The sequence below is a fragment of the Giraffa tippelskirchi genome, chromosome 4 (assembly GCF_054371585.1).
Source record: "Giraffa tippelskirchi isolate mGirTip1 chromosome 4, T2T-mGirTip1v1.2.pri, whole genome shotgun sequence".
In the NCBI taxonomy this organism is placed as follows: Eukaryota; Metazoa; Chordata; class Mammalia; order Artiodactyla; family Giraffidae; genus Giraffa; species Giraffa tippelskirchi.
In genome coordinates this window covers 43,914,096-43,922,828 of record NC_137278.1, presented here as the reverse complement: position 1 = coordinate 43,922,828, position 8,733 = coordinate 43,914,096, and the positions used below count along the sequence as shown (strand labels likewise).

General features: G+C 41.3%; 1 long non-coding RNA gene across 4 annotated transcripts in view; it reads right to left on the bottom strand.

Moving 5' to 3' along the window:
* Positions 1-4,816: 4,816 nt before the first annotated feature.
* The window catches only part of LOC145544964 (uncharacterized), a 59,912-nt gene continuing 55,995 nt past the window's right edge, over positions 4,817-8,733 (bottom strand). For 3 of the 4 annotated variants that reach the window (XR_014081763.1, XR_014081764.1, XR_014081762.1), the window contains 3 exons: positions 6,963-7,089; positions 5,353-5,475; positions 4,817-4,968 (listed from right to left, as the gene is read on the bottom strand). This is a non-coding gene — a long non-coding RNA (uncharacterized LOC145544964). Of the gene's footprint in view, positions 4,969-5,285; positions 5,476-6,962; positions 7,090-8,733 lie in introns of those variants that run through there. The other variant, XR_014081761.1, reaches the window with a different exon arrangement.

The window sequence follows — 8,733 nt, the reverse complement described above, 5'->3', positions numbered from 1 at the left end:
GGAGGAGGTCCTTCAGACAATTAGTGTCTGCTCAGAAAGAAAGTGTTAGTTGCTCAGTCGAGTCCGACTCTTTGTGACTACATAGACTACATACTCTTTGGGCTACATAGACTGTAGCCCACCAGGCTCCTCTGTCCATGTAATTCTCCAGGCAAGAGTACTGAAGTGGGAAGCCATTCCCTTCTCCAGGGGATCTTCCCAACCCAGTGGTCAAACCAGAGTCGCCCCCATTGTAGGCAGATTCTCTGCCATCTGAGCCATCAGGGAAGCAATTAATTAGTGTCCGCTACCTGGAGGCATGTTTTATTTCTGAAGCTTCTGAGAATCAGTCTCTCCATTATGTTATTTCTCAATAATGGTGTCTGTGTTTATTGAATTCTTTATTTTTTAAATATGTACCTGGATTTTTAAACATTTATTTGTTTATTTAGTTTTGGCTATGCTTGGTCTTTGTTGCTGTGCCAGCTTTTTTCTCTAGTTGCGAAGAGTGGGGCCCCACTCTGTTGTTGTGATGCACGGGCTTCTCGCTGCAGTGGCTTCTCTTGTTGTGGAGCACAGACTCTAGGGCACACGGGCTTCAATAGTTGCAGCTCCCAGGTTCTAAAGCACAGGCTCAATAGTTGTGGCACATGGGCTTTGTTGCTCCGTGGCATGTGGGATTGTCCTGGACCAGAAATCGATCCCATGTCTCTTGCATTGACAGGTGTATTCTTTACCACTGAGCCACCAGGGAAGCCCCATCATTCTTCATTTTATAGATAAAAATATAGTGAACCTGCTGGAAGAGTTAGTTACTGCTTTTCTTTCTAGATAATTGTCCCTAAGACCTATGTCTAGAAACAAAGTGCTTGAGTTAGGAGGTGGTTATCAGACTTACAAATGTCAAAATCATTTTTCTTGATCTCAGTTGAGAGCTACTAGAACACAAAGGTGGCACTGGGCCCTTCCAAATGGGACCATGGTGATAGTCATTAAGATTGTTCCAAGTATTCCCATGCCATTCTCCTTCTGGATATGTGGTAGATTGTACTTCTTTGCTTCCTTCCTAATTACATGTGTACACGTGACTTGTTTTGGCCAATGAAATAAAAGCATAAATGACATGTGTCACTTTCACTTTAAGGGCTCTAAGGGCCAGTTGCATGATTCATTATTTTCTTCTTCCTGCTGAGGACATTGTAGAAGCTCATGTTGAGCTGAAGTAGCTCAGACTGGATCCCACTGCTGACCCATGCTGGACATTTGGCACAAGCAAAGAACTTTTGTTGGGTTGAACCACTGAGACTTTGGAACTGTTTGTTGCTGTAAGTAAATTAGGTGATTCTGTCTACTGCACCTCCATTCATAGTCATCTACTCCACAGGGGACCCTCACCACTGTGCACAGTCATATGTGACAATCCTGCTCCAAGCAGTCTTCCTTCTCGGTGCTATTCCAAAGAGGGCCAGCTGTGTGGTCTGCATCAGCGTGGCCATGATTGTGACACTTGAGTCCATTTTCCTGGTCTCTTATTGCATCAGTTCAGTCACTCAGTCATGTCTGACTCTTTGCGACCCCATGGACTGCAGCACACCAGGCTTCCCTGTCCATCACCAACTCCTGGAGCTTACTCAAACTCAAGTCCATTGAGTCGGTGATGCTATCCAACCATCTCATCTTCTGTTGGCCCGTTCTCCTCCCACCTTCAATCTTTCCCAGCATCAGGGTCTTTTCCAAGGAGTCAGTTCTTCGCATCAGGTGGCCAAAGTTTTGGAGTTTCTGCTTCAGCATCAGTCCTTCCAATGAAACAGGACTGATTTCCTTTAGTATGGACTGGTTAATCTCCTTGCAGTTCAAGGGATTGTCAAGAGTCTTGTCCAAAACCACAGTTCAAAAGCATCAATTCTTTGGCACTCAGCCTTCTTTATGGTCCAGCTCATATTCATACATGACTCCTGGAAAAAACATAGCTTTGACTAGATGGACGTTTGTTAACAAAGTAATGTCTCTGCTTTTTAATATGCTGTCTAGGATGGTCATAGCTTTTCTTCCAAGCAGCAAGTATCTTTTAATTTCATGGCTGCAGTTACCATTTGCAGTGATTTTGGAGCCCCCCAAAATGAAGTCTCTCGCTGTTTTATTACATAAGTCTTTTGAATTTCAGGGTCACAGATATTTTAAACTGGAAAATTTTTGGATGTGGAGGACTATAGGATGGATGATATCTGAAATAAATATTTAGACATTCTTCACTGCTGCCACCCTCTGGGAGAATAGGCTGAATCACTATGCTTGCCACAGACTGCCTGCACAGGCCATGCTTTGTTCGAGATTAGATAAAGATGAAGTGCTAAACAGAGAGCAAGGAAGAGCATGAGACACTGCTGTGGTTCAGTGCAAACAAAGCCTGCTTGTCTCTCTGCAGCAGCTGTAACATCCTTCGCAGCCTCCAGACTCATGAGCCACACTCCAACTCACTTTCTAACAAGCTTTGCTTAAAGATGTCTCAGGCCAAATCAGGAATCAAGCAAATCTGATTACTGGTTAAAGGACCAAATTTTACTTTAGTCATTAAAGATAAGAATATGAAAGAGGTATATAGAGATAAACAGGAAATTCTAAAAGCTTATTCAATACAGATATGTGCATACACGCTAAGTTGCTTCAGTCATGTTCGACTCTGTGTGACCCCTTGGACTGTAGCCCCCCCAGGCTCTTCTGTCCATGGGATTCTCCAGGCAAGAATACCAGAGTGGATTGCCATGCCCTCCTCCAGAGGATCTTCCTGGCCCAGGGATCAAACCTGTGTCTCTTACATCTCCTGCATTGGCAGGTGGGTTCTTTACCTCTAGCGCTACTTGGGAAGCCCATTCAGTACAGATAGGACCCAGCGTATGACTGAACTTAACTTTCTAAAAATCTTAGTAGAAGTATTAATGGCACAAGCTGAGCAGTACCTTGAAGACACCAGAGATGAAGATGAGGTAGTGAAAATTGCCTGAGAGCAGCAAGAAAGGAAGTCACAGTCCTGAATCTAAACACTTCATTGTGCATTTCCTTCTTACCATTCCCCCAAATGCTTAGCCTTAACAGTCCCAAATTATGGTTTTGAAACTCCCCTAGAGAGGCTTAGCATCTCCTGTGCATGCTCTTCCTGGCTCTGGTGATCAGTGCTAGACCTGTCCTAGGCTCAGGGCCATAGCCAGCCCATAGACTGTGTTCAGATGAGAAAAGAGGTGCCATCTTCCTTGTAGATGCTGCTACAAGCCAAGTTGTTCAGCCTGGAGAGCAGAGCACAGACCATATTTCAACTCCACTACCTTCTTGGCCTGACCCTGAGGTTCAGGGCCAAACTTAACATTTATACCCAGCACCCTGTCTGTTTGCCCACAATCCTTGAATTTTCTCATTGTCCGGCCTGGGAGCTGCAGTGTTTAAAATTTGGAACTTGGCACAAAATTCCCTAAAGAAGCTTTGATAACGAGGAGGAGGAAGAGAATGATAGTAATATTTATTATAATGATAGATTGTTAGGCATTAATAATATTATAATAATGAGTTACTGTAGCAATCAGGTTCATAGCATACTCCCAGAAAAGCCAACTTAATAAATAGTGCTACTAAATTCTCCTACTAATAATGTTGGTTTACATTCTTGCTCCTGGGAGCAAGGGCTACTGGCTCAAATCTCAGATGGGAGGAGAAAGGAGAACATGAGGAAAAGAAAGAGATAAAGGAGAAAGAAGAGAGGAAAAGAATGAACTCCCTGCTTAGGCCATAGACTGAAATCAGTGATGTTTGTTTTGGGTATTTCTCTCCCTTCTTTCTCCCTCTCCTGGAGTGTCCTTTGCCCTCATGGTATCCACACACACCCATGACCCACTTCCAGAAGAGTGCCGTGTTCCAGAATTATCTACTTTTCTTTCTCCAGCAAACGAATTCCATCTTCTTGGTGCAGCAGATTTATAAGCAGGAAAGCAATCTGGCTGAATCTAACCATACTAAGATAAGAATAACAGATGATCACTGTACTTTCCTAGAAGTTTTTTTCTCCCTTCTCTTTTTTATATTTGTTATTTGTTTGTTTTCAAGGGGTGTTTACCAAAGTGAAGGCCCATCCCTGACTGGCTTTTGCTCCTGAAAACAGCTCCCCCAAGCTGTTTCTGCTTCATATAATTCCTTCCCTCTTTTCCCTTAGGGAACCCCTAAGTTTCTAGAGGCTCTGATATTTTTCTACAGTGATCCTCTTGCAAGAGAAAGAGCAGGGACCTTGGTGGAGAGGCAGTCTCAGGGAGAGGGAAATGGAGTAGAGATTACTTTCACTTTTTAGTTAAGGACCCATATACTAGGTAAAAAGCAGCTTTTGAGCCAGGTTAGGGACCTTACGCAGGTACCATGCATCCATGCCCTGCAGCAGTACAAACTCCAGGTCCTAAAAATCTTTGCAGACAGAAACAGAGTGTTTTCTGTAGTTGAGACATGCCCAATTAAATCTGAGTCAAACATGAGTTGGTGCAGTGCAGTGTGCATAATAATACTGTCACAGTATCCCTCAGCTGATGTTGAGTTGCCTGAAATTTCACATTATGGGAAATTATCTTTTTAATTAGATGATTTTGTGGTGAATAACATATTCCATAGTGAACAGTAAGTGAGCTAATGATGACCCCTCTAAAACAAAGCATACTCTGTGACGAGAAAGTTGTATTTTAGTGGATCCCAACATTATGTCTGAGTCACTATTACTGGAGGTTGACAAAGACAGACTGGTTCTTAGAATATTGATTCCACAACCTGTAGAAAATACCAGAAAAATAATCTTGAAATGCAAAACAAAGTAAATCTATTATTTTAATTCATCTTTCAGGACTTCATTAGGAAATCACTCATGTTATACAACTGAAGGCTTTTGCTCAAGTTTCCCCAGCTTCTTGCCTCTGCTTCACTTGCACAAACATAAAAGGAATGTGCTGGTCTTTTATTTTCATTCTAAAAACAGATTGGAAGAACTTGTTGAGAATATTTGATACGACTAAGCTCAAGAACAAACAGTCAGAGGAATTGTCTCCTTGGAATCAAGTTTGGGTTGAGGAAAGGCTTACTCAGCAGCTGAGGTACTCAGTGCTCTCCAGAGAGACCGGTACCCAAAGGCTGCACAGTGGGAGGGGTGAACAACATCATTAGTCTCTGGTTTTAAACAAAGGGGGCCTACAATGGCTATTTTGTTTTCTGCTTCCCCAAAGAACAAGGCTAAAGAGTATGCTACTCATGATTAATTCTGGAGAAGAAATTCCATGCAACTAGAATTTTTTCCAAGATTTAAAACAAAACAAAATGTTCAACCCGTATCAAAACCCTCTTTGGACAACTGACACCAGGCAATGTGGAGAGTGGTTAGGAGAATATGCTGTTTGTCCTCATCCTTCTCCAGGACTTGTTCCTCCTCATGGCAAATTTCAAAGCCAACAAAAGGCAAAGACAGAGGTAAGGCTGCCCCTGGACAAATGGGGAGAGAACAACATGGGTTAGAATGCAGAGGGAAATGAGAGGTAGAAAGTAGGGGGCATCTTACCACTTGTAAACTATAGAACCCCTGAATCAATCACTTAATCTCTTAGATCTTAGTGTCTTCATGTATAAAATGGGTGACAGGGCTAGATCAGGGTTCCAGCCTCCTCTGTGAATCCTTCCATGATTACTCAGGTTGTATTTCTAGTTATTTTTCAATATGCCATTTAAAAAAAATTTATTTTATTGAAGTGTAGTTGATTTATAATGTGTTAATTTCCTCTGTGTAGCAAAATGCTGTGTGTGTGTGTGTGTGTGTGTGTGTGTATGTGTGTATCCATTCTTTTTCAGATTCCTTTCCATTATAGGTTATTATAAGATACCGAATTTAGTTCCCTGTGCTATATAGTAGGACCTTGTTGTTTATCCATCTATATATAATAGTTTGCCTCTGTTAATCCCACACTCCTGATCCATTTCTTCCCCACCCTCCTTCCCCTTGGCAACCACAAGTCTCTTCTCTCTCTCTGAGTCTGTTTCATAGGTAAGTTCATTTGTGTCATATTTTGGATTCCACATTTAAGTGGTATCATATGGTATTTGTCTTTCTCTTGCTGACTTAACTTCACTTAGTATGGTAATCTCTATGTTTATCCATGTTGCTATAAATGGCATTATTTCATTCCTTTTTATGGCTGAGTAGTATTCCATTGTATATGTGTACCACATCTTCTTTATCCATTCCTGGATAATATATCCATCCTAAATGTTGGTGGACATTTAGGTTATTTCCATGTCTTAACTGTTGTGAATAGTGCTGCTCTGAACATTGAGGTGCATGCATGCATCTTTCTGAAGTATGGTTTTTTACTGGATATATGCCCAGAAGTGGGATTGCTGGATCATATGGCAACTCTCTTTTTAGTTTTTTTAGGAAACTCCATACTATTCTCCATAGTGATTGTACCAATTTACATTCCCACCAACAGTGTAGGACAGTTCCCTTTTCTCCGCACCCTCTCCAGCATTTGTTATTTGTAGACTTTTTAATGACGGCCATTCTGACTGGTATGAGGATGATACACCAATTTAAATTCCCTAACCATAACATTCTCTTAGACATAATTCTTTTTTATATTGACTTTTTAATAAAGTTATTGATATGCAGTTGACGTTCAATTGGTATAATTCTTATTCAATATATACAGATATATCTTTTATCGATGACTATAGATAATTTTAGTCCTGGTATATGTAAATTACAGATTACTCCTTCCATGGGTAGCTGGTGAAAAAGAGAGGTAGAGGTTGAAACTTCAAAAGAAACTAAAGCAGAGACAAAGTAACGAATTTTGAAATGAAGACTGAGGCAGACCAGGGAAAAGAAGCAGTAATAATCCCAGGCTTTGGAAGTACCTCCTGTGGTTTTCTTCAGGAGTACAAGGGGAAAAATGCATGTACTGGCATGAAATTACCATAGGCAGATGCAGGGCTGCAAAACCCTGGGTGTTGTGGGAGATCAATTCTCAAAGGTCTTTCCATCTCAAGCCTCCAACATTGCTGTGTATTGTTCCAGGGATCCAGGTATTTAGGAGGCAGAGTCTAGGAGATGAAGTCAAATTTCATGTTAGGCTTGGTTCTCCCCCAAACAGGCCCTAAAATGAGAATTTCAATGCAAATTGCTTGCTTATATGTTATCTTAGGAAGTCAATACAAAGTGTTCATGAACATATTGCCGCTGTGGTTAGTGGGGGCCCAGTTCCTTTAGAGACCTTGGGACACTGTGCAGCCCCACCTCATTTGTTCCACCTAAGGAACTGGTGCTTTTCCAACCAATTCTCTTTTGCCCCAATAAGCATTAAGTCCCCAGTCTTTCCAGCCTGCACCAGACCAAGTCTGGCCCTGCAACTGGAAAAAGCCTTCAGGTAGAGTCACAGATATTTATAGTAGAAAGCTCTTGGCATGTGAGCGCTGTGGACAAGGCAATAGTGTGTCTGTTAGGGACCACCAAATCACAAAATAAGAAAGACCTTGGGCATTCAGAAGAGGACCAGTTCCAGAAAGAATTCTCTCTATGGATATTTGTTAGCAATTCTGCAAAATGATTTATAAATATCTTATTGAAAATGCAGAAATGAAGGTGCTGACAATGAAAATGAGTATGAAATGATAGAATGTTGGATATCCATATAGTAGTCATTATTACTTAGGTAAGATGTATAAAAGTCATATTTATTTTAGTACAAGAAAACATTTTCTAATGATTTTCATAGGTTTACTCCAAACATTTCCCCTAATATGGTTTCTACCATAAGGACTTAAGTTCTTGAACCCTAAGTCCTTCTGTCTCAGAGTTCTTAAGAATGTAGTCTCCATAATTGAAGAGCCACTATTGTACAGCCTTTTGTTTCATTTTTTATTTATATTGTTCAACCCCATTAGAAACTGAAATTCTCTATAGTGATGGATTCTCTGAACTTTTCATACTCTGAGAACAATTCCTTGAACAGAGTAGTTTTTCCATTTGTTTGCTGATGCCATCCTAATTCTTTCAAATAGTTTCACAGTTGTATTTCTAAGGGTATTAGGAACAGGTATAAATTTATAAGGAAAATATATTTTGACAAATGATCAAAATATGAATAGTTCACACAAGAAGAGGAGATTCACCCAAGAACAGTAAACAGATGTGAAGTGTATCAGGCTCCTCTAATAACTCCATTTGGTGGGCTTTTTTCTGGCACCCCATCTTTGGGTTAAAGCTCTTCCTTCCACTCCAGATAAATGGCTCTGATAGGGACCACCAGTTAGAGTACCTAATTCCCTGGCCACAGTTGATTGGTTTCATAGTGAGAGACTGACCCATGTCAGGCCAATAAGACTCCTTCCCTGGAAATATAAAGTTGGTAAGCGCATGCAGTCACCATCAATATGAATCATGCAAACTTCTGGTGGTCAGGCTTCCAAATATGTGAAGGAAGCCAGATTGAGAAAAGCAGAGACCAGAGTCTGAGGAAGGAAATAAGCACCTAGCCATACTCCCTTTTCATTGGAAAAGACCCTGATGCTGGGAAAGATTGAAGGCAGGAGGAGAAGGATGACAGAGGATGAGATGGTTGGATGGCATCAGCAACTCGATGCACATGAGTCTGAGCAAGCTCCGGTAATTGGTGATGGACAGGGAAGCCTGCCGTGCTGCAGTCCATGGGGTCACAAAGAGTCAGATATGACTGAGCAACTGAATTA